The sequence below is a fragment of the Spinacia oleracea genome, chromosome 6 (assembly GCF_020520425.1).
Source record: "Spinacia oleracea cultivar Varoflay chromosome 6, BTI_SOV_V1, whole genome shotgun sequence".
Taxonomy (NCBI): Eukaryota; Viridiplantae; Streptophyta; class Magnoliopsida; order Caryophyllales; family Amaranthaceae; genus Spinacia; species Spinacia oleracea.
Window position 1 is genome coordinate 36,303,027 of NC_079492.1, and position 26,305 is coordinate 36,329,331.

Below are 26,305 nucleotides of genomic sequence, written 5' to 3' on the forward strand. Positions count from 1 at the left end.
GGCAGAAGACAAACCCAGACCGTGATCTGAAATCATCTTTGTCGGTTTGGAAACTTGCGTCTGTATAGCCTTTAACAATTAATTCATCATCTCAACCATAGACCAGGAAGTCATCTTTGTGCCTTTTCAGGTACTTCAGAATATTCTTGGCAGCAGTCCAATGCGCCTCTCCTGGGTCTGACTGGTATCTGCTCGTAGCACTGAGTGCGTACGCAAAATCCGGGCGTGTACATATCATAGCATACATTATTGAACCAATCAATGATGCATATGGAATCCCATTCATTCGTCTACGCTCATCAAGTGTTTTTGGGCACTGAGTCTTGCTTAGAGTTATTCCATGAGACATGGGTAGGTAGCCTCGCTTGGAGTCTGCCATCTTGAACCTATCAAGCACCTTATTGATATAAGTGCTTTGACTAAGTCCAATCATCTTTTTAGATCTATCTCTGTAAATCTTGATGCCCAATATGTACTGTGCTTCTCCTAGATCTTTCATCGAAAAACATTTCCCAAGCCAAATCTTAACAGAGTTCAACATAGGAATGTCATTTCCGATAAGTAATATGTCGTCGACATATAATACTAGGAAAGCAATTTTGCTCCCACTGACCTTCTTGTATACACAAGATTCGTCTGCGTTCTTGATGAAACCAAACTCACTGACTGCTTCATCAAAACGTATATTCCAGCTCCTGGATGCCTGCTTCAATCCGTAGATTGACTTCTTTAGCTTGCATACCTTTTTAGCATTCTTTGGATCCTCGAAACCTTCAGGCTGTGTCATAAACACAGTTTCTGTTAAAACGCCGTTTAAGAAAGCAGTTTTGACATTCATCTGCCATATTTCGTAATCGTATTATGCAGCGATTGCTAACGTTATCCGAATAGACTTTAGCATTGCAACTGGTGAAAAGGTTTCATCGTAATCCACACCGTGGACTTGCCTATTACCTTTTGCAACCAATCTAGCTTTGAAAACTTCAAGTTTCCCATCCTTGTCCTTTTTCAGTTTGAAAACCCATTTGCTTCCAATGGCTTGGTAGCCATCTGGCAAATCGACCAAATCCCATACTTGGTTTTCAGACATGGAGTTTAATTCAGATTGCATGGCTTCTTGCCATTGCTTGGAGCTAGGGCTCGTCATAGCTTGTTTGTAAGTCGCAGGTTCATCACTTTCAAGTAATAGAACGTCATAGCTCTCGTTCGTCAAAATACCTAAGTACCTTTCCGGTTGAGATCTATATCTTTGCGATCTACGCGGGGTAAAATTTCTAGATTGACCATGATTCTCACCAGATTCTTCTAAAGATCTCTGAGTTTCATCCTGAATGTCATCTTGAGCATTCTATAGAGTTTGTTGTTCGACTTGAATTTCTTCGAGGTCTACTTTTCTCCCACTTGTCATTTTGGAAATGTGATCTTTCTCCAAAAAGACACCATCTCGAGCAACAAACACCTTGTTCTCAGATGTATTGTAGAAGTAATACCCCTTTGTTTCCTTTGGATAGCCCACAAGGATACATTTGTCAGATTTTGGAGGAAGTTTGTCTGAAATTAATCGTTTGACGTATACTTCACATCCCCAAATCTTAAGAAAAGACACATTTGGAGGCTTTCCAAACCATAATTCATATGGAGTCTTTTCGACAGCTTTAGACGGAGCTCAATTTATAGTGAGTGCAGCTGTATTTAGTGCATGTCCCCAAAATTCTAATGGAAGTTTGGCCTGACCCATCATTGACCTGACCATGTCTAGCAAGGTTCTGTTCCTCCGTTCCGACACACCGTTCCATTGTGGTGTTCCAGGAGGAGTCAATTCTGATAGAATTCCACAGTATTTCAGATGGTCATCAAATTCATAGCTCAGATATTCACCGCCTCTATCAGACCGCAGTGCCTTAATCTTCTTGCCCAATTGATTCTCTACTTCACTCTGAAATTCCTTGAATTTGTCAAAGGATTCAGACTTATGCTTCATTAGGTAGACATAACCATATCTACTGAAGTCATCAGTGAAAGTGATAAAGTAGCTGAAACCACCTCTAGCATTTGTACTCATTGGTCCACATACATCTGTATGGATTAAACCCAATAGTTCATTTGCTCTTTCTCCAACTTTAGAGAAAGGTTGCTTTGTCATTTTGCCAAGTAAACATGATTCGCATTTACCATAATCCTCTAAGTCAAATGGTTCTAGAATTCCTTCCTTTTGAAGTCTTTCTAAGCGTTTCAAGTTTATATGGCCTAATCGACAATGCCACAGATAGGTGAGATCTGAATCATCCTTTTTGGCCTTTTTGGTATTTATGTTATATACTTGTTTGTCGTGATCTAATAAATAAAGTCCATTGACTAATCTAGCAGATCCATAAAACATCTCTTTAAAATAAAACGAACAACTATTGTCTTTTATTAAAAAGGAAAATCCCTTAGCATCTAAGCAAGAAACAGAAATGATGTTTTTAGTAAGACTTGGAACATGGAAACACTCTTCCAGTTCCAAAACTAGCCCGGAGGGCAACGACAAATAATAAGTTCCTACAGCTAATGCAGCAATCCGTGCTCCATTTCCCACTCGTAGGTCGACTTCACCCTTGCTTAACTTTCTACTTCTTCTTAGTCCCTGTGGATTGGAACATAAGTGTGAACCACAACCTGTATCTAATACCCAAGAAGTTGAATTAGCAAGTATACAGTCTATAACGAAAATACCTGAAGATGGAACGACTGTTCCGTTCTTCTGATCTTCCTTTAGCTTCAAGCAATCTCTCTTCCAATGCCCCTTCTTCTTGCAGTAGAAGCATTCGGATTCAGAAGTGGGTTGACTAACCTTCCTCTTTACAGATTTGGCGCCAGTTTTCTTAGTTGGGCTGGCCTTGTTGCCACCTTTCTTAGCATTCCTCTTCTTTCCAGATTTCTTGAACTTGCCCCCACGCACCATAAGCACATCCTGCTTATCACTTTTGAGCGTCTTTTCAGCGGTCTTCAGCATACCGTGAAGCTCAGTGAGCGTTTTGTCCAGACTATTCATAGTGTAGTTCAGTTTGAACTGATCATACCCACTATGAAGAGAATGGAGGATGGTGTCTATAGCCATTTCCTGAGAAAATTGCTGATCCAGCCGACTCATATTCTCAATGAGTCCAATCATTTTGAGAACATGTGGACTTACGGGCTCGCCTTTCTTAAGCTTGGTCTCAAGAATTTGCCTATGAGTCTCGAATCTTTCGACTCGAGCCAGATCTTGGAACATGTTCTTCAACTCACTGATGATTGTGAAAGCATCTGAGTTGATGAAGGTTTTCTGCAGATCTGCACTCATGGTGGCGAGCATTAGACATTTCACATCCTTGTTGGCATCAATCCAACGATTGAGGGCTGCCTGAGTGACCCCGTCGCCTGCGGCTTCGGGCATCGCCTCTTCTAGGACATACTCCTTTTCTTCCTGCATAAGAACTATTTGCAAGTTCCTTTGCCAGTCAAGGAAGTTTTTCCCGCTCAACTTCTCCTTTTCGAGAATTGATCGAATGTTGAATGAATTGTTGTTTGCCATATTTAAAACTACAATTGAAAAGAATAAACAAATAAATAACCATTCACAGTTTCTCTTAATAAACTTAAATTCTAGCATACATGCATAATTCAATGTTCATTAAGCATTTTATTCAAGTTATGTGTTCCGGCAGGTGTGAATAAAATGATTCCAAGATCCTAAAATCATTGAAGAACTAAGCACAGTTTGTCGACTTAATCCTAAAACATCTTAGGTAAGCAAAAGCCTTTTGCTAATAGTCTAGAAACTATTCTTGGTTGATAGGTACGTCTAAGAACTTATTAGGTAAACCTATCGATTTTGCCACGACATAAAAGGACTCCTTACTTATATCGTTGAGTTTCACCAAAACTAACATGTACTCACAATTATTTGTGTACCTTGCCCCTTTAGGACCAATAAGTAACACCTCGCTGAGCGAAAACTATTACTAGATTGATGTAAAGGATATCCAAGCAATTGTATATTTTGGCATGGCACCTTTTAACTCAATTTTTAAGTTTGGAACTTGTTTATGCCAAATTTCGTATGGACGACCTTTGGTTGGGACATAGACGACTAGATAAAATAAAGTATGCAAATGACAGGAAATAAATGACAGAAAATAAAGAGAGACAAGACAAGAGATGGTGACGCAGAAAACCCGAAAGGGATAAAAACCGCGGGTGGCAATGAGTCCACCAATCCACTATGTTATCGGCATAAATAGCCTAGGTGAGTACAAGTACAATGTATATTTGCGTGTATATAAATATGGCTAATGGCAATGCTTAAGTAGAATGTAATATAGGATCATAAGTGGATGAGGATTATCGGAGAAGGTGATTGGTAATGGGCGACTGATGTTTCCAAGGTTTGTTTCATGGCGGATGATACCTCGTGGAAGGATATGTATTATGAGAAAGTGCATTATTTGAGAGATAGATCAGGTTCATATCATTAGGAGAATGGTCTTTTGTTGAGGTGAGTATAGATAGACGTGGGTAATGATAATTGGGTGTGTAATGGAATGTCTATATGGAAATTAGGAGAGGTAGGTTTATTATCTTCAGTTGCTGCTAGGCTATAGGTATCGTGGGGGAATTGCAATAGTTGGTTTAGCTCTTGGGATATATTTTGGCGGAGGAAGTAGACAGCAGTAGTAAAGGTTCTGTCGTAGCCTTTTTCTTCCTAGAGTCTTACTTGGTGAGGCTATTTATACAGAAGTGTAGGTCAGATAAATGTGTTAGCAACTGCCTCCATGATCTTTTCAACTGCCTCCATGATCTCCTCAAATAATTCCTTGATATTCTCTAACTGCTTTGACCTTGACTCAGCCACAACGACTCCCTAAAAGTAGGAGTTAACTGGTACGATCTGATTCACGTTGACCCGTTCATGCCTTCGACCTCACGTCATACAAAACGACCCATAACAGAACTTAAGGCTCTTACTATGTTGGTTAGATTTTAAGTGAACTAAAATCCTTAATCATGCAACATAATCAAGCTTTGATCTCATGCATTTTAAGACATATTTAAAATCAATAAATAACTTAAAACATGCATAAGATAAATGTGATCTAGTATGGCCCGACTTCATCTTGAAGCTTTAACTTCAAAGTCCGTCTTGAAAATCTCCGTGTGAGGCACCATTTTCTTCAAATAGGATAAGCTATAATTAAAACTAATTACAACTATTTGATGGTACGCAGACCATATTTGAATTGAAAAACAACTTTGGTACTTTAGACCAATTACATTCAAATTAATGGTACGCAGACCGTATTTTCTATCCTATTTGGGCCATACTAGTCACTTCATAACCTGCAAAACAGTACATATACAATATATACCATTCACCCATTCATTATTATGAATGGCCCACATAGCTGGTTAGTAAAACACATTATGCATCATATAAACATTTGCAGCAATTAATCAAGGGCACTAATAATCTACAAATTATTCAGTCCTTATTAATTCTAATCAAGTTGTTTTAACCTTAAGGATTTGTAGACCTAATCAAGAGTTTATGACTAAAAAGGGCTCCCACTTAAACCAATAAATTCATATGCTTTACTAATTTTAAACATAAAAATGTATTTCTAGTCTAACCGGAAACATACAAATTTAATTAAAATTTAAAGCTCATATAAATTTATAATTGAATCCATAAATTTAATTTAATTTCAGTCGTATTTAAATTAATTCATGATTTTAATTTTAGTAAAATAATTAGAATAAATAAAATTTATTATAATTACAATATTCAAAATTAAAATCCAAGAAAATAATTTAAATTATTAATTTTAAAATTAATTAAAATTACGTAAACTGAAAATCTCAAATTAAAATTTCAAAACGATCTAATCGCAACGCAACAACCCCACGCAACGCACGCCCATGGGCCACACGCACACATCCATCGCTGGCCATGTGCGCGCAGCCCATGCGCTGCGTCGCATCGCTGCTGCTCCCCATCGCAAGGCATCAATTGAACACGCGAGCCAGTGCTCGCTGCGCGCGCCAGCGCTCGACGCAACAAGCATGCTGCCGCAGCCCATCGCTGGGCGCAGCGCTCGTCGCACGTCGCAACAAGCAAGCTGCTCGCCATCACTGGGCGCAGCGCTCGTCGCACGTCGCAACAAGCACGCTGCACGCCATCGCTGGGCGCAGCGCTCGTCGCATGTCGCAACAAGCACGCTGCAAGCCATCGCTGGGCGCAGCGCTCGTCGCACGCACACTAGCGCTCGCTGCGCGCGAGGCTCCGCATGCTTGCGCGAGGTAGTGCGCGCTGTGGCGCAGCACGCTTGCTGCCCACACGCGACTGCTCGCTCCTTGCTCTCGCCCTTGCCCATGCGCCCATTGCTCACAGCCCACGACACAAGGCAGGGCTGCTGCCTTGTGCTCGTGCACCATGCCCTTGCTCGCTGCATTCGTACCGCATGGGCGACGAGCTCCCTTGCTCGTCGTCGCATGCCCGCACTATACAACACCCCTTAAGGGTAACACGTACCGTCCATTGCTTTGCGCGTGCAAGTTATATGAGCGAATCGCATAAAAATTAAAAATTTATATACAAAATTAATGACAAATTAATAAATAATATTAATTTCATAATTTTAGGGCGAAAAATCAAAAATTTATTTAATTGATTTCCGATTAACATGGATTCAAGTCTAGGTCATAAAAATTAAAAATTTAACATAAATTTACAATTTTTATGGTGGTTTTTAATCATAGGTATCTAATTAAATTATAACTAATTATGAAAATCAAATTAATTCTAAATTATTCCAATTTTCAACAAATTGATCATAATTAAAAATTAGATTGCATAATTAACAAGGCTAGGCATTCAAACTTGTTAAACATATACAGTAGGTCAATCAAAAATTCAAGATTTATCAACAAGAATCGCAAATATTTAATTTAACATCTTAAATTTACGAAATTTTGCATTCGAAAAACTAAAACCTCCGAAAAGTCATAGTTAGGCTTCGAATTTGAGAATTCTGGGTTCGGCCGAAATCACTCGATTTGGATGAGTAACGAAGAAACTGCCGAAAAACTGCGTACGTATAATTAAATAAACGCAATTTGCAATTAAGTAACAATTACGAAAATTAATCACCCCTTTTTAATTCTTGCAAATTTGTAATATTTAACCATGTTTATGCAATTTAGATTATGAAAATAATAAGAGGCTCGTGATACCACTGTTAGGTTATGATACATATGACAATTCATAAATCATGCGGAAAAACCATAAAGCCAGGAAAGCATATTATATTCACATAATCATTTAGGATAGAATTGATGCATACATGTTGTAGCGTGCCTTCCCTAGCTGCGCCCGAACCGAACAAGAACAAGTCTTTAGGACTCCAAATGTCGTCCCTCCGTAGATAGTCCACAGTACGTCCGGATCCGCCTCAAGTTAGACCAACTAGAATCGCCCTTAAGGTTACTAGGAATTTCGGCTAGTGTTTGCAAGTGTATGGTTAATTTTATTTCAAAAACTTACCCTTTGAATACTTCAATCGTTCCTGCAAATAATGACCCTAGGCCCTTATTTATAGAGGTATGGAAAAGGAACTGGAATCCCATTAGGATACTAATTAGTTAAACTAGAATCCTAGTAGGACTCTAACTAATTAATTTTATCCTTTTAGGTTTAGGAATTTAATCATCAAACAAATCCTACACAATTTAGGTTTCGTATGTGAACACAAACTCTACACGAGCATGACCCACGAGCGTGCAGGCCATGCCCGCGCACAGCCCACACGGCCGCTCGGCCCACGCGAGCCGCAAGCCCACGCGAGCAGCAGCACAGCTCGCAGCCCATCGCTGCGCGCGCTGCGCGCGCTGCCATGGCCTGCTGGGTCTGGCCTTGCCCTGGGCCTGGCGTGGCCTTGGCTGTTCGTGTGGCGCGCTTGGCTTGCTGGGCGATGGCCCTTGCTTCGTGCTGGGCCCTCGTCCGGTGCTTATTCGTACGATACGCTTCCGATTAAATTCCCGGTTCCGGAATTCATTTCCGATACGAACAATATTTAATATTTCCGATTCCGGAATCAATTTCCGTTGCGAAAAAATATTTAATATTTCCGTTTCCGGAATTATTTTCCGATTCCGATAATATTTCTGATTGTGACAATATTTCCGTTTCCGGCAATATTTCCGATTCCGGCAATATTTCCATTTCCGATAATATTTTCCGATACGTACCATGTTTCCGTTTCCGGCAACATCTACGACTTGGATAATATTTATATTTTCGATACGATCCATATTTCCGTTTCCATGCAATATCATCGTTTCCGGAGTATTCATTTCTTGCTTGTGACGATCTCAACTCCCACTGAAACCAAGATCCGTCGATTCCGAATATCCATAGATAGAGTATTTAATGCCATTAAATACTTGATCCGTTTACGTACTATTTGTGTGACCCTACGGGTACAGTCAAGAGTAAGCTGTGGATTAATATCATTAATTCCACTTGAACTGAAGCGGCCTCTAGCTAGGCATTCAGCTCACTTGATCTCACTGAATTATTAACTTGTTAATTAATACTGAACCGCACTTATTAGACTTAACATAGAATGCATACTTGGACCAAGGGCGTTATTTCCTTCAGGATGAAAGCTTAGGTAGGACTTTATCTTTAGTTGCTACCATAAGTGAACTTGATGGTAAGGAAGTAGGTGGCCTTTTCCATATAGCTCCAAGTATGTCTTCGGTTTGCAATGCACTTTTTGAAGTACACGAACATGGAGGTGCAACCACTGATGTAAGTGTACCTTGTGGAGAAAACGGTCCAAATTTGACAGCAGTAGTAATAGAAGAAACCTGAGATGATTGTGGTTCAGTAGCATGTTTTTTGGTGGGTTGTAATGCCTCTTCACTCAAAGATGAGGTATGTGCGGTATCTGGACCATGTGTACCATCTGTTTTAGCAGCAGATCTAACCCTCTTGCGATAAGTCATCTCCTACTATATAGCACTGCAAAACATGTCACATAAAAAATGTAATCATTATTATTCTAATATATAAATATTATATAACTGCAAAAGAAGTGACTGAATTACATAATGAATTTAAAATATAATGTAATCAATATACTGCAAAAGAGATGACTGAATTACAGATTAAATATTATGTAATCAGAGTTCAGATTCTAGATTAGCAGCAAGACTCAATCAGAGTTCAGATTCTACATTAGCAGCAAGACACAACCGCAAAAAGAAAGGAACACAACACAAGAATGCACACAGCATAGACGAAAACCACACTCCCTGTAACCTGACTGCAACACCTGGACTTCCTGCAGAGCAGACTGCACACAACAGGAGCACAAAACACAATCTTTAATATCTGTCCATCTTTCTTGTCTTATTAACACAACCAGTCTTTCAAGAGTTGGATTTAAATCTCCATTTAAAACTTCTGCCAAGTATTAGCAATACGAACCTCTCTTGAATCAAATTTCATATAATAGATTAAACGCAATCTTCAAGCTTTGTCTTTCTTGTCCTATTAACACAACTACAGTCTATCAAGAAGAGTTGGATTTAAATCTCCTGTTTAAGCATTTTCTGGCATCCAATACATATACAAATATGCAACAAAATAATCTGCACAGATCTGCACAGAACAGACTACACACACTGCACAGAACAGACTGCACACACTGCACAGAACTGCACAGAACAGACTGCACACACTGCAACAAACTAATCTGCACAGAACTGCACAGAACAGACTGCACACACTGCACAACTAAACTGCACAGAACTGCACAGAACAGACTGTACACATTGCAACAAATTAATCTGCACAGAACAAACTAATTCGTACTTATTTCTTTTCTTTTTCAAGTACTTTTTCAAGTACTTTTTCAAGTGTGACAAGATCATGCATTACAAAAGTGTGACAAGATCATGCATTACAAAAGTGCAGCAAGTGATGAATTCATACTTATTTCTTTTCTTTTTCAAGTACTTTTTCAAGTGTGACAAGATCATGCAGCAAGTACACGATTGGAACAAGTCTCAACTTCAAAATTTTGAAAGGTACAAAAAGATCAGTTGAATTGTACTTTAAATTTAAAATCATTATTCTGGTAACTCCTAGCATAGTCTCAACTCCATCAATTCCAACTCGCCTGACAGAAAATTAGAGTAACACAACTGAACTATATATAACTGATTATAACTTAGTAATTCCACCATCCTTAACAATTACAAATCAACAACTATGAAACTCAGCTAAAAAGGCTAGAAATCATTCAAAATCATTATTTTCTAATACGCATAAACTTTGATAAATAATTCAATAAAAACAAAACACTTTTATCCTAGAAGCTACTCATCATCATCATCGTCGTCGGGTATATCAAACAAGTCCCTAGGCTTAGTCTTAATAACATGAAACCATCCTTTTTGTATCTCATCCTTAATGTAAAAAACTTGTTTCGCTTGAGAAGAGAAAATAAATGGATCATCTTTCAAATTTTGACTAGTGTGCATCAACTTCGAGAAATTAACACGAACTCTGCCACTCGGGTATGTTTTGAAACCCCTTTGTACATCAACCCAATCACATCGGAACATTAGAACCTTGAAAGTACCATAATAATCAAATTCTAACATTTCTTTAAGCTTTCCATAATACTCTTGGCCGTCAGCTTCTACCATAATTCCAGAATTTTGAGTCTTTCGAGATCGCTCACGATCCACCGTGTCAAATTTATAGCCATTGATAATAATGCTTTTCATCCTTTTCCCGCGATTGCTTAAACCACGTGCCAAGGCTTTTCTCAATTTTCCTTCTTTCGTGCTATCATCTAGGTTATTGGCCTATAATTCCAAAAAACTAAGTTAAACTCAGATTGATGTATAAAATAAAGAAGGAAACTCCAGATTTTGAAGCATATAACCTGGTTATGCAACCAATCTGGAAATTCATAGATGGTCCACTGATTTTCTTGACCTCCTCTGACTTGATTCTCTTGTAGTTTTTGTTGTATGAAGGCACTTAAGAGATTGAGAAAATTGAGTTATTAACATTGTAAGTATTAATACGCTCAAGAAAATCATTCATAAAGGTACTTACTCAAGCACCGGTTTCATCTCATCTGAATGAAGCAAAACATAGCGATGTGCTTGCTTTAAACTATTGTCACCAAGACGGACATTTTCTTTCATCCCAACTACACGACCACCAGAGTAGTATAAATAGTTATTGATGTTTGGAACACCATCTTCATTCCTCTTCGGTCTGTTGAATATGGTCTCAACACTTTGTAGATATATCGAACAAAATGCAATTGTCTCCCATAAAAGGTACCCTTCTGCTATGGATCCTTTTGGTTGCGTTTTATTACTTACATGAGATTTCAAAAAGGCTAAGTACCTTGAAATATAATGAAAGAGATTGTGAACGTGAAAGAATAAGACAAATATTTTTTGATGTATTCTTATTTAAAAATTATTGAAAAGATGTTGAAGTTTAAGATATTGACCTCTCAATGGGATACATCCACCTATAATGAACAGGTCCACCGAGTTTGACCTCATCCACTAAATGAATTAGTAGATGCACCATGATTGTGAAAAATGTTGGCAGAAACTCTTGCTCTATCTTACAAAGAGTCAACACAAGCCTCGACTGAATGTTATCTAATTCACTTCTTTCAATAGCAGTTGAACATATCTTCTTGAAAAAGTCCGACAATTCATCAAGCAAATCAATTACTTTTGTGGAATTTGATGCTCTTAAAGCAACAGGAAGGATATCCTGCATGAGGACATGATTGTCGTGGCTTTTCAGATTAATAAGTTTACGCTGCTTCAAATTCACACACCTTTGCAAATTAGATCCATATCCATCAGGAACTTTAAGTTTTTGTAGGACATTCAAAAATCGTTATTTCTCTTCTTTAGACATGGTGTATACAGCCGGAGGCAAATAGTCCTTAGCACGATTTGGATGAGATTTGGGCCAAAGATGAGATTTTATGTTCCGTGCTTTAAGGGCCAATCTAGCATTCTTATCATCTCTACTCTTCTCCATACCTAAAAGTGTTCCTAGGAAATTGTCACATACATTCTTCTCAATGTGCATAACATCTAGATTATGTCTAAGAGGATTATGTTCCCAATATTCTAATTCAAAAAGTATACTTTTCTTTTTCCACAGAACGACGTCATCTTGTTCATCATCAACATCGTCATCAATTTCATCATCTTCTTGTCTCCCTCTTTTTTTAGGAACACTTTTTGACTTTCCATAAACATACTTAACTTTTTCTTGTTGCTTCAAAACTTCTGTCCCGCTTGGGGGAACCGGAGTAAGACCATATTCCTCTTTCCCATCGAATAAGTTTGCTTGAGAACGATAAGGATGATTAATTGGTAACCATTTTCGAGCTCCAGGGTAGACAATTTTACCACCAAAACTATACGCACAACCAGAATCAACACAAGAAGGGCAAGCTTTATAACCTCTCGTACTCCAACCCGACAACATAGCATATGCCGGAAAGTCATTTATAGTGGAGTGTAAGGCTGCTCGCATTTTAAAACTTTTTCCACTATGAGCATCAAAGGCATCTACACCTTCCCACAACAATTTTAACTCATGGATTAGTGGTTGCAAATACACATCAATATCCATACCAGGACCAAACTTACCAGGAATGATCAAAGAAAAATGAATGACGTTGACTTCATACAAAGCCATGGTGGCAAATTATAAGGAATCAGGATCATTGGCCATGTACTGTAACTAGTATTCATCAAACGATATGGATTAAAACCATCACTTGCTAGACCCAATCTAACACTACGAGGGTCTTTGGCGAATTCCTCATATCTTTGATCAAATTTTTTCCAAGCTTCACCATCTGCTGGGTGACTTATGATCTTTTCATCCTTGCGGTCAAAATGCCATCTCATGTCCTCTGCTGTTTTAGAAGACATGTAAAGCCTCTTTAGTCTAGGGATGAGAGGAAAATACCGCATTACTTTAGCTGGAACGCCCTTCTTACGTGTTTCTTTAACATTCTCACTTATATCGCCCTCATTTTCTTTCACATTTTTCCACCTTGATGTGTGACAAATATGACACTCACTTTTTTCTGCAAATTCGCCCCAATATAACATGCAATCATTTGGACATGCATGGATTTTCTCGTAACCCTAACCCAAATCCTTCATTATCTTCATGCCTTCATAATACGACGAAGGAAACTCCTTAATATTAGGAAATGCGTCAAATAGAAGTTCAAGCAACTTATTAAATGATGTGGCAGACCAATGGAACATACACTTCAGGTGAAACAAGTGCAATAGAAACGACAACTTTGAGAAAGTTGTACACCCCTCGTATAAACCCTCACCAGAAGCTTCCTTTAATCGTTTATACTTCGCTTCTTCCTCATTGGTGTTAGTTGATGGAAATTCATCATCTTCCTCACAATCAAAATTTAGCTCTTCGTACATGTTATACGAATCTTCATCTTCAAAATTTGCTTCACTTAATGATGGGTCTTGGGATTCGTTGGTGGTTTGTGCACTATTGTCAACCCTGAAAGCTGCTCCTAGTAACCCATCAATATCATCTCGACCTACTACCTTTGCTTATCACTAGGGATCTCTATGGTATTACTCTCTTCATCTTTACAATGGAAAACCCATTGTCTATAGTTCTTATAAAAACCGTAAACTAAAATGTGTCCTCCTACCTCTTCTAACGGATATGAGTTATTCAACTTGCATTTATGACATGGGCATCGAGTCATTCCCTCTAAAAGAGTCTCCTTAGAAACCTCTAAAAATTTCATGCAACCATTATAATAACCGGCATCCCCTTTTCTTAAGTCAATCCAACTAGTATCCATGTCTACAAAAAAAATAAAAAAAAATAATAAAAAGGACCCTTGTAGGGAAAAAAAACCATTCAACCGGATTATATTGTTGGAAGTTAGTAAGCTCGCAATAAATCTTATAAACCTTTCAACAGACTCCTATACTTTGGTTCGACTTACACCGGGGCACAAATCCAGTGATATCCAACCCAAATGGACAATTGGTTATATATAATTTGTTGCCGGGTTTTTCTCTCGGTGTAATGTTTACAAGGTTGCCAAGACTTCTCAAATTGCTAACATGTGTGTGGCTTCAATGTAATCTTACTATTGCAATACATTTTACATGAAATCATTATTTTCATTAGTTGTGTGATTTTGTTGCATAACGAATTTATGATTGAACTTAAAATTTGTAGTTTGGCTATTTGACTATCTCTCTACGTGATATGTCATGCAAAATTTAAGTATTTAACCATACCAAGTTTTTTTTTTTATCAAAATAATGACCAGTAGCATCTAATATGAATGTAAGTTTTTATCCTTGAGGAAATTCACAGAGATTTTTTTGCTTAAATGGACTACTGAAAGAATATACTCCAAAATAGGTAAAAAGAAAATATTGTTACTCTATTACTATGTACTGTAAGCTAAACTTATTATAACTATTGAAAATTAAAATAAAATATATTTCTTTTAACCCAATAAGTCAAACCTCAAGAGCTCAAGATTAAGCAATTTTCAACCCCTAAAACCAATGTAACCTACCCATAATACCAAAGCTTGTAATCCAACCAGACCGATTGACAGGTCTAATCCGAATTCATTCCTCACTATAACATTGGTAGATTTGGTTGAAATAGATATATCAGGGACACTAATACACTTTTTTACACAGCAGCAACTGACATCAATAAGAAACACAAACAGTTGCAAGTGACAGCACACCATATCTACACATACATCTGCAACAGATAACAAAAGTGATTTTCAGTACCTTGGATCAGTTGAATCGTTATTCTTCTCGAAACACACAAAGCTACTATAAAAACCTGCAAAAAGAAAATGCAAAAGATCTTACAACATTTGGTGAAAACCAAACACAGTTTCTGATTTATACAATAGACAAAGCCACAGGCACGCTCAAGAATGAAACTACAAACACCTCTAACCACCACCTCACCCCTCAGAACACATGCAAAGCTGACACAACCCTAAAATTTGATATATATATGCATAAGTACAGTGGCGAGCACCAATCCCCAGTAAATTAAAGGTACCTACATTTGTAATGAAACTTGTATCACGGGTAAGAAAAACTTTTTGCAAAAGACTATAGGAGTAGACCGAGTAGCCCAACCAGAGTAAAGAGAACATCTCGTGATCTAATGACGTGTCTATGTCTACCGCGAAATATAAGTTTCAGATACATACTGAGTATTATGTTAGTATAATTCATGAGGATGACAGCACAAGCAGATGAAGGCATCCCAGATAAGCCAGAGCTAATATTTCATTCATGTAAAGTATTGCTGGTAATAAGCATGTTTTTGTTCTTCATGAGATGAACTTACAGGGGTCACATCTGTAAATTTCAGACCTCTGAATCCACACAATACACAATTCAGAATGAAAACCCAAATTGCGAAAAAAACCATAAAAGAGCAACAATTAATAATGTTTGCAATATAATTCTCACGTTTTACCTAATTTACAGGATTCTACAATTAACATAACATCAAACTGAAAATATCAAATTGAGAATTGCAAGGATTGGATTCAATGGAGAAAAGAGAACATGTGCAATGAATACCTCGAAAATTTTGCACCAAATTGAGCCGTATATCTTCGAAGTTTCAGCACAAGAAGCAAAATTCAGTCGGATTTTTCCCACTGTGACTTGTTAGGATGATGAAAGGAAGAAGAAGAAACGAAATTCAGATAAATAAGAAAAAGAATAAGAAAATAATTTGCAGAGAAATAGAAAAACGTAGACAAACCTGCATATCGAATATCAATGGCGAAGACGAGTGAGATAATCGGATTTGCGCGTACGTTGGAGAAGTTCTTTAATTCAGGAGTTTTAGATAATTAATTAGGGTTTTTGCGAGATAATGGAACAGGCGGTTAGCTAGTACGTGGTTTTGGGCTTTTAGCGCTCAGAATAATTAATTTTTAATGGGAAGCGCTTAATTTTAATTTTCACAAAATATCAAGCGCGTAAATCTTTCTTTCAACTCAGGGTACCATGTGCAAGGCACGTGTATTGGCGATGCCATAAGGTGTCTTCCGAAGTTTAGACGACATAAGGCGTCCACAAAACGGCGTCGTTGATTTCTTTGACGCGTTTGGGCGTCGACAAAATGGTGTCGTCAGATCCTTCGTCGCATTTTGGCGTCGACAACACACGGAAAAAAAAATACGCGGCCGAACGCAACCCCCTTAGCGTCGAAGACATGGCGTCTACAAACATGTTGTTTTGTAGTATTGGGCATTAATTTATTAACCAAGAGTAATTTGGAGATTACTAGCAATAGGTTTTCCTTACCTAAATTCTTAAACTACTTAAGACATGCTAAAGCTGCTTAAGGATTTAGGACTTTTGGGGTCTTGGAATCGTTTCATTCATTTTGGACCATGTTTTTGCTTTTTGCATGAATGAAATGTTTTAATAGCTTTAATGATTGCATGTTTTTGCTTTTATTTCAAAGTTATTGAATTGTATGAATGGTTATTTATTGCAAATTCTTTTCGATTGTAGTAATCAATATGGCCGCGATCAAAACAAAACTCAAAGTAACTGAAATTCTGGATGTAAAATTGAACCTATCAAACTTTCTTGATTTTGGGAGAGGAAGCTTCGGCAAGTCCTCAGGTGGAACAACATTGAATATGTAGTTGACCATCCCATCCCCAGCTATTACTCAAAGGATATGACTCCAGAAAAGCACTGTACGTGGGCAAGCCACGTGTCGCTAGTGATGGATCTTATTCTTGGCTCTATCCTCAATGATTGGAGTGCAAGGTTCGTTGCATACGAGCCATGGGCATTCCTAAGGCATCTTAGGGATATATGTCGTGGTAGATTCCAACATGGTGGTCAACATGTCAACCAAAATGTTTTTGAATTGGTAAATTCATTTGAGGATCTAAAGCTTAACGCTCCACTGGGTTGTTGCTTTGACGTCGAAAGACAAAAAGCAAGGGAAAGGGTCATTGATCTTGAAATGACAGAACGGATGCCAATTAGAACTCATACAAAGAAAATGTTTGGGCTTCTCAACCGGCTTGAGTTACTTGGTGATCCATTCCCAGATTCTGCAGCTGCGGGAATACTTTTGAATTCTCTTCACCCTGGTTATAAGAAATTCAAACTACTCTATTTCTCCAAGAAAAGGGAGAATACTCTTAGTGAACTAATTTACTTGCTTCATCAGTATGAATTGGACTTTGTAAGTGATAAGCAAGCATCGCTAAAAGTAAAGAGTAAGAAAATCAAGAAAAAGGTTCCGGGGAAGATCCAAAGCAAGGGTGCATCTCCATCTACTTCAGGAAGGCAAGTGGCGCCATCCAAGAAGAAGATGAAGAAGGATCGTTCTCCATCTACATCGCAATGCTTCAATTGTAATGAAATTGGTCATCACAAGCGAGATTGCCCCAAACTAAAGGAAGAGAAGAAGGACGGAAACGTTGCTTCTCCTTCAGGTATGTATGTTATACATTGTAATCTTGCTAATTCTACTTCTTGGGTATTATATACTGGTTGTGGCTCACACTTATGTTCCAATTCATAGGGACTAAGGAGAAGTAGAAAGCTTGATAAAGGCGAGATGGATCTACGCGTGGGAAATGGAGCACAGATTGCTGCATTGGCCGTAGGATCTTATTTCTTTGCCTAGTGGGTTTGTTTTGGAACTAGAAAACTGTTACTATGTTCCTAGTATCACCAGAAACATCATTTCCGTTTCAAGTTTGGATTCTAAAGGTTTTAGTTTTCAATTTAAAGAAAATAGTTGTTCTTTTTCTTTGAATGGGATGTTTTATGGTTCAGCACAACAAGAAAACGGTCTTTATGTGCTAGATACGAGTAAACACATTTATAACATAAATATCAAAAAGGCTAAAACTGGTGATTCGGATCTCACATTTCTGTGGCATTGTCGATTAGGCCATATAAACATAAAGCGCATGGAATTACTTCAACGGAAAGGAATTCTAGAATCATTCGACTTAGAGAAAATTGATCAATGCGAATCTTGTTTACTTGGCAAAATGACAAAGCAACCTTTCTCAAAGGTGGGAGAAAGAGCAAGCGAACTACTAGGGCTAATACATACGGACGTATGTGGGCCTATGAGTACGAAAGCTAGAGGTGAGTTCAGCTATTTCATAACGTTTACGGATGACTTCAGTAGATTTGGCTATATTTACTTAATGAAGCACAAGTTTGAATCGTTTGAGAAATTCCGATAATTTCAAAATGAAGTAGAGAATCAACATGGCAAGAAAATCAAAGCTCTAAGATCGGATCGAGGAGGTGAATATCTTAGCCACGAGTTTGATGACCATCTAAAAGAATGCGGTATTCTTTCTGAATTGACTGCTCCAAGGACACCTCAATGGAATGGAGTGTCGGAACGGAGAAATAGGACCTTACTCGATATGGTCAGGTCAATGATGGGTCAGGCCGAACTTCCTTTACAGTTCTGGGGAAATGCGTTACAAACTGCAGCACTCACACTGAATCGTGCTCCGTCAAAAGCTGTTGAAAAGACTCCATACGAATTACGGACTGGGAAACTTCTAAAGTTGTCTTTTCTGAAGATTTCGGGTTGCGAAGCATATGTCAAGCGATAAATTTCGGACAAGCTACAACCTAAATCTGACAAATTTTTCTTCGTTGGGTATCCAAAAGAAACTATGGGGTATTACTTCTACAACAAGTCAGACAACAAGGTATTCGTTGCTCGTGACGGTGTCTTTTTGGAAAGAAATCATATTTCCAAATTGACAAGTGGGAGAATAATAGACCTCTAAGAGATTCGTGACGAACAACGAACTCAAAACTCTTTAGAAGAAGTTTAAGTTGATGAACCTCCAAGGTCTTTAGAAGATCCAGTGGGAGTAGTTCCTTAAAACGTTGTTGCCCCTCGTAGGTCAAATAGAACTATTTTTCTGCCGGACAGATGGACAGGCGTCCTCTTGACTGAAAACTTAGACGTTCTCATATTGGATAGTGATGAACCTTTGACTTACAAGAAAGCTATGACGTGCCCGAGCTCCATTAAATGGTTAGAGGCCATGCAATCTGAAATAGACTCCATGTCTGAAAATCAAGTCTGGGATTTGGTTGATTTGCCGGATGGGTTCACGCCTATCGGATGCAAATGGGTCTTCAAGTTGAAGAAAGACAAAGATGGAATTGTATACATATACAAGGCTATATTGGTAGCAAAAGGTTACAGGCAAGTTCACAGCGTTGACTACGATGAAACCTTTTCTCCAGTCGCGATGCTTAAGTCTATTCGGATAATCCTTGCGATTGCCGCTTTTCATGACTATGAAATATGGCAAATGGATGTCAAAACTGCCTTCTTGAACGGTGTTCTTGAAGAGACTGTGTTCATGACACAACCGGAGGGTTTTGTCGATCAAAAGAACCAAGTAAAGGTATGCAAGCTTAAGAAGTCCATCTACGGACTAAAGCAGGCATCAAGGAGTTGGAATAAACGATTTGATGAAGCAGTCAATAAGTTTGGCTTCATCAAGAATCAGGACGAATCTTGTGTATACAAGAAGGTCAGTGGGAGTAAAATTGCATTCCTAATCTTGTATGTTGATGACATACTGCTTATTGGAAACGACATTCCTATGTTGGAGTCTGTAAAGACTTGGCTCGGGAAGTGTTTCTCAATGAAGGACTTAGGAGAGGCACAATACATATTGGGCATCAAGATCTATAGGGATAGATCTAAGAGGATGATTGGACTAAGCCAAAGCACTTACATTGACAAAGTGCTAGCTAGGTTCAATATGATGGAAGCCAAGAGAGGCCATCTACCCATGTCACATGGCGTATATCTAAGCAAGAATCAGTATCCCAAAACATCTAATGAGCGTAGAAAGATGAGTGGAATTCCATACGCTTCGGCTATTGGATCCATCATGTATGCTATGATTTGTACAAGGACGGATGTTTCGTTCACACTCAATGCAACGAGCAGGTACCAGTCAGAACCAGGTGAGGCGCATTGGACTGCTGCCAAGAACATCCTAAAGTACCTGAAAAGGACTAAGGATCAGTTTCTGGTTTATGGTGGTACAGATGATTTGATTGTTAAGGGCTATACGGACACAAGCTTTCAAACTCACAGAGATGATTTCAGATCACAGTCTGGGTTTGTGTTCTGCCTCAACGGCGGAGCAGTAAGCTGGAAAAGTGCTAAGCAAAGCACTATTGCGGATTCTACAACTGAAGCCGAGTACATTGCTGCCTCAGAAGCAGCAAAGGAAGCTGTTTGGATTCGGAAATTCATCGAAGAACTTGGTGTTGTCCCCTCCATTAAAGGACCAATGGCTTTGTATTGCGACAATAGCGGAGCCATTGCCCAGGAAAATGAGCCTAGGATCCACCAGAAGTCCAAGCACGTACTGCGGCGATTTCATATACTTCGAGAGATCGTTGAAAGAAAGGAAATCGAGATTTGCAAGGTTGGAACTGACGACAACGTCGCGGATCCATTGACTAAACCGTTGCCACAAGTGAAACACAACGCACATGTAGCAACCATGGGAATCAAGCATGTTGGAGAATGGCTTTGATTTTCTAAGTATTGTTTTAGAACATCTGTTAAATCTATGTTTAAAACAATTGGTTTAACCATTTCATATTTATGAAATTTATTTATTTCATATTCATTTAATTGTGGTTTAGAATTAAATGATAAGTCCATGTGATTCAAATCATTCAAATGGGATGTCAAGATGGATTCTTTGACAAAGAAACACCGATAAGTGAACTTGAATATTGAAGTCACAAAGGATCCCTAATCCAGGTCATTGAAAGGTGGACGACCAATGACTAATGAAGATTAGATTGCAAGTATATTACTTAGTTCTGTTTCTTGAACTAGAGTGACTGGATGTCAGAATCTTTTGCATAGATACTTATTGGATCTTGTATCGGATTGACCATGAGAACGCTTTAAGAGATTAAAGTCATGGCATAGGTAGTTCTCATTAATGGTGATTAGAAACCGTTCCTTAGAACATGAGCGATTATGTCTGCTCGTTTGAGAATTAGTTCGCTTTGATACTAGCTAAACGTCGCACCGTAAAAGGAGGCTATAAAAGCAGTTATTGGGCGTACTATGAATCAAAGTGAGTGTTCATAAGCAAGAATGGATTGTCCTCCTATCTTTGATAGGATATGGTGTTGTTGTGTAACAAGGCCTCTCGGAGAGTTAGATACTGTAAAATGCATGGCCGTGCTCAGAATGGTTAGGCTTAACCTTCTGCAAAAGTTTGACAGTTGAACTCTGTAATCCGAGAAACACTTCTGGACCTAATAAGGATGGCTTGGATCTTACCTTATGTTCAGTAAGTAACACTAAGTGACAAAGGAATGTGGATGCACACTTGTCTGAATGACAAGTGGGAGATTGAAGGAAATATGTCCTTCACCCAAGGTGCATTAAGTCTAATACCAAGGTTCAGATTAATTGCGAACAATTAATTCAGTGAGATCAAGTGATCGGAACAGCTAGCTGGAGCAATGCTTCCGATCAGTGAGTTCTAATGGATATTGAATTCACAACTTACTCTTGACTGAACCTACAAGGTCACACCAATGACACGTAACAGATCACCGGATTAAATGAATCGGAAATTCATTTAATAGCTTTTCGGTAATTAGTTGGAAACGTATTATACGATACGACCTTTGTCGGAATCGTATATCGTATCGCGAATATTCGTAAGCTGGGCGACACGAATAAATCGTATAGTACGACGGTGATTCGTCGTATACGAAACGATAAATAATATATCGGAAATATATTAAATCGCGAATACAAAGGGCATCGGAGTTGCCGGCCCGTCGAGCCAAGCACGTAAGCGTGCAAGGCCCAACGAGCCAGCAAGCTCGCGAGCAAGCAAGGCAAGCCCATTGGGCGCGAGCACGCAACAGCAAGAATTAGCGCACAGTACGACGAGCGAGCAAGGCCTACGGCCCAGCTGCTCGGCGCGCGCGCTATGGGCTTCGGCATGCAGTGTGTCGTTGGGCGCGGGCGTGTGTCCGTGTTGCTTGGCTCGCACGGCTTGCTAGCCGGCCTTGCTTCTTGCTTGGTCGGTTAGTAAGGTTAATGATATAACCTTACAACCTTGTTTCCAACACACACACAATTCATTACTCAAACCCTAGAGACATAGAGAACCCTAATTCTCTCTGTGCCTCCAAAGTGAGTTCTTCCCAAAAGCAAAGTATCTTGATCAATTGTCTAAGCTACGATTATCAAGAAGGATCTGATCGTGTCGGTGAACCAAGTAGAGGAACGACAAGTGGAGTTCTTTGTTCGTGTTCGTTGACGGATTATTATGGAAAAAACGCTTCGAATGTAAGTTTTCTTAATCTGTGCTTTTTACATGTTTCCTGGCTTTGGGGATTGTTCCGCACATGTTATTATGTTTAACTGTATTCCCCTACACCAACATGTAACAACATGAGTGGGGATAAGCTCATCCTTATCATTCTTAACGACCGTTGTCCCCCCCTTCTTGGGAACGACTTGCACCGGGCTCACCCATTTAGAATCTGAAATGGGATAGATGATGCTCGCATCAAGTAGTTTCACTATCTCTTTTCTCACCACATCTTGCATATTAAGATTCAAACGACGTTGTGGCTGTATGCGAGGGCAGTGATCTGCTTCCAAGTTAATTCTATGCATACAAAAGTCAGGACTAATTCCCTTGAGATCGTTAATGCTATACCCGATTGCCTTTTTGTGTATACGGAGCACGGTCAGAAGCTTAGAAAGCTGGCTATAGTCGAGTGCAGCATTAACGATCACAGGAAAATCCTCATTATCATCAAGAAATGCATATTAAAGGTGAGATGGTAATGGTTTTAGTTCTACCTTCGTTACCTGTGGCTCGGAAATAGAGCAAACAGTTTCCAATACCTCAAAACCGTCAACCTTCTCAACTTCACTTCCATCTAGATCCGAGATCAAGGAATCAATCTCACAATCTCCTTCTCCTTTCTTGGCCTTCAAGGTGAGAGTCGCCAGCAATAGATCATCATACAACATTCTAGGGATGTTGTCTAGAGAAATCTCTTCTACAATATCAATCCTGCAAAAAGTATTCTCAAGCATAGGAGACTTCACAGCATTGGTTAGATTAAAATTAACAGTATCATCACCAACACTCAAAGTAAGAGACCCAGACTTGACATCAATAACAGCACCTGCGGTACATAAGAATGGCCTACCAAAAATTATGGGGATTTGACTATCCTCCTCCATATCTAGTACCACAAAGTTAACAGGAATGTAGAATTTTCCCACCCGGACAGGAACATCCTCCAAAATACCCAAGGGATACTTTATAGAACGATCTGCCATTTGCAACGTGATTTGTGTGCATTTTAGTTTTCCCATATTCAACCTATTACAGACAGAAAGGGGCATGACAGACACACTTGCACCTAAATCACATAATGCTTTATCAATGAACAATGCACCTACATGACAGGGGATGGAAAAACTACCCGGATCCTTAAGTTTGGGTGGAGACTTATTTTGCAATATGGCACTACACTCTTCGGTTAGAGCGACTCTCTCCACACCACCATAATCCTTTTTCTTAGTGATCATCTCTTTCAAAAATTTTGCATAAACAGGAACTTGAGATATTAAATCAGTAAAAGGGACCGTTACCTCAAGATTTTTTACCATTGCCAAGAACTTACCAAGTTGTTGATCGACCTTAGTTTTCTGCATCCGGTGAGGGAAAGGTAACTTAGGCAAATCAGAAATCTTCTCTTTCCCCTTATTTGCACCAACATCATCAGCATTATCAACTTCTGGGACTTGAGGCTCTGCATCAATTGCTTTCTCTGGTCCATCTGTGTTCTCCTCAGCAAGAGTTGCATCATCAATGGGCATCGGGGGTCCATCATATTTAGTGCCCCTTCTAAGAGTGATAGCATTGGCACTTTTTCTATTCTAGGGCGGAGTAGGTTGCCCTGGTAGTGTACCCGGTTGCCTTTGAGATAGAGTGTCAGCAAGTGGAGCAACTTGATTCTCCAACATTCTATTCTGATTCTTCAACTCTTTTATGCTCTCATCATGGTTCGTTTGAGCTATCTCTGCGGTCTTCTGCATATTTGCAATAAGCTTATACAGATCACCCATGTTAAGCTCTGCAGTAGCACTGCTCTGAGGGGGTTGTTGATATCCTTGATGCGGGGGCCTATTAAACCCCGGGGGAGCATTATGTGAGGCTCCTTGTTGAAATGGAGGCCTAGCAACATGTGGTTGAGGTGGATGAAACTGTGGTTGCGACCATTGTTGCTGGGGTTGAGGATTCTGAACATTGTTGCCCCGATATGAGAAATTTGAATGATTCCTCCAACCCGGATTAAATGAATTGGAATATGGGTCATTGGGTTGTCTCTGTTGAAAAGCATTCACTTGCTCCAATTGCGTAGTATCCTGCAAACTATAAGAGCACTCATGACCAAAATGACCCTGGATGCCACATACTTCGCAGTAGGAAGTTGTCACTGGAGCTACACTAGACATAGAATTGATACTCATTGGAGGAGTACCAGACTGAGGAGCCTTCAAAGAATCGATCTTCAGGTTCAAGGCTGCCACTTGTGAGGATAATAGAGCATAAGCATCGACATCCAATTTTCCCTTCTTAGATGTGGTTTTGGTGGTGCTGTAATGGTTGGCTGCTAAATTGGCAAGAAAATCATAACCTGCATCCACTTCTTTGTCAAGAAAAACACCCCAGCAGTAGAATCAACCGTGTTCTTTGTTTCATCTTGCAACCCATGGTAGAAAATATGAACCAAGAACCATTTTTCAATGTTGTGATGCGGACACGACTGCTGCAAAGCCTTGAATCTATCCCAGGCTTCTCGAAATGATTCACCAGGTTCTAGAGTGAATCTAGTCAGCTTATGCCTTATTTCAGCAGTCTTGGTGGGTGGAAAGAATTCTTCTATAAAGGCCTGTGAAATAGCACTCCACTCTGTCTCCTTGACATCATTCAACCATGTCTGAGCCTTATCACGGAGGCTAATACCAAACAACATGACTTTTAATTGGTCTTGAGTTACCCCTTGATGCTTGATAGTACCACACATTTGGTTGAACCTCTGCAAATGGTTGGTGGGTTCCTCAGATGGATGGCCACCATATTGATTTTGTGAGACCATGGAGATTAGAGCGGGCTTGATCTCGAAGTTGATTGCCTCAATGGTTGGCATTGTAAGCCCAGTCGGAACACTATTCGAGGAAGGTACCCCATATGATTTCAGGGATTTAGACATCGTGTGACTCGGTGGAGTCTGTGAGTCTTGGGACCCTGACTGCTTCTTCTTTTTCAGTTGCTTTTTTAGTTGACGAAGGGTCTTTCCAAGATCGGGATCGGGAGGAACCAAGGTACCCGTTCTGGCAGACCTGGGCATAAACAACAACGAAAGAAAACGCAGTGAGATTTGCCTCAATTGGAACTGAGAGTTCTAATGAGACAATGGAAACAGTTCAAATAATCAAACTAAAAGTAATAGAATCTAGCCGTCTCCCCGTCAACGGCGCCAAAAACTTGATGAGTTAAAAAGTGATACCGCAAGTGCACGGTGTCTGTTGTTAGCAGATACTTAGCAAATACAGGTCGATCCCACAGGGAGACAAGTTCTATTAGTTTTTGCCCAATTATACGAACTATTTCAATAACAAAAGTTGATTTTGAGTGTTAACTAGTAAAACTAAAGCAATAATAAAAATGCGTAATTTATCAATGAATTAAAGGTCTAGGGCGTCTGTTCGGTTCACCATGCTTATACCAATCCAAGAACACAAATCAATTCGACAATAAATAGGCTAGGCCGAGTAATTAAAGTATATGTTAATCCTACGGTCGGGTTTTAACACTTTCAATCCAACATATGCAGTGCGGTCGCTAACATAATCAGAATTGCCAATTGCACAAAGCCTCTAAGAATATGATCTTTCAATTCTAATTCCTATTAGCTAGATAATCAATCCACGATATTGGCCAATTACATGAATCAACAATTAATAAAAAATCAATTGGAATTACTCAAGCATAATCTATACATTAACAAACTTTAATGCATAACAATCATGGTATAA

At 39.1% G+C, this 26,305-nt stretch overlaps 1 non-coding gene and 1 pseudogene across 1 annotated transcript; one reads left to right on the forward strand and one right to left on the reverse strand.

Annotated features, from left to right (window-relative positions):
• Positions 1 to 26,305, reverse strand: part of LOC110804233 (uncharacterized) — a 54,947-nt pseudogene that overhangs the window by 13,294 nt on the left and 15,348 nt on the right.
• Positions 25,013 to 25,118, forward strand: LOC130464613 (small nucleolar RNA R71). The gene has a single exon (XR_008924991.1). It is a non-coding gene; the product is annotated as a small nucleolar RNA R71 (small nucleolar RNA).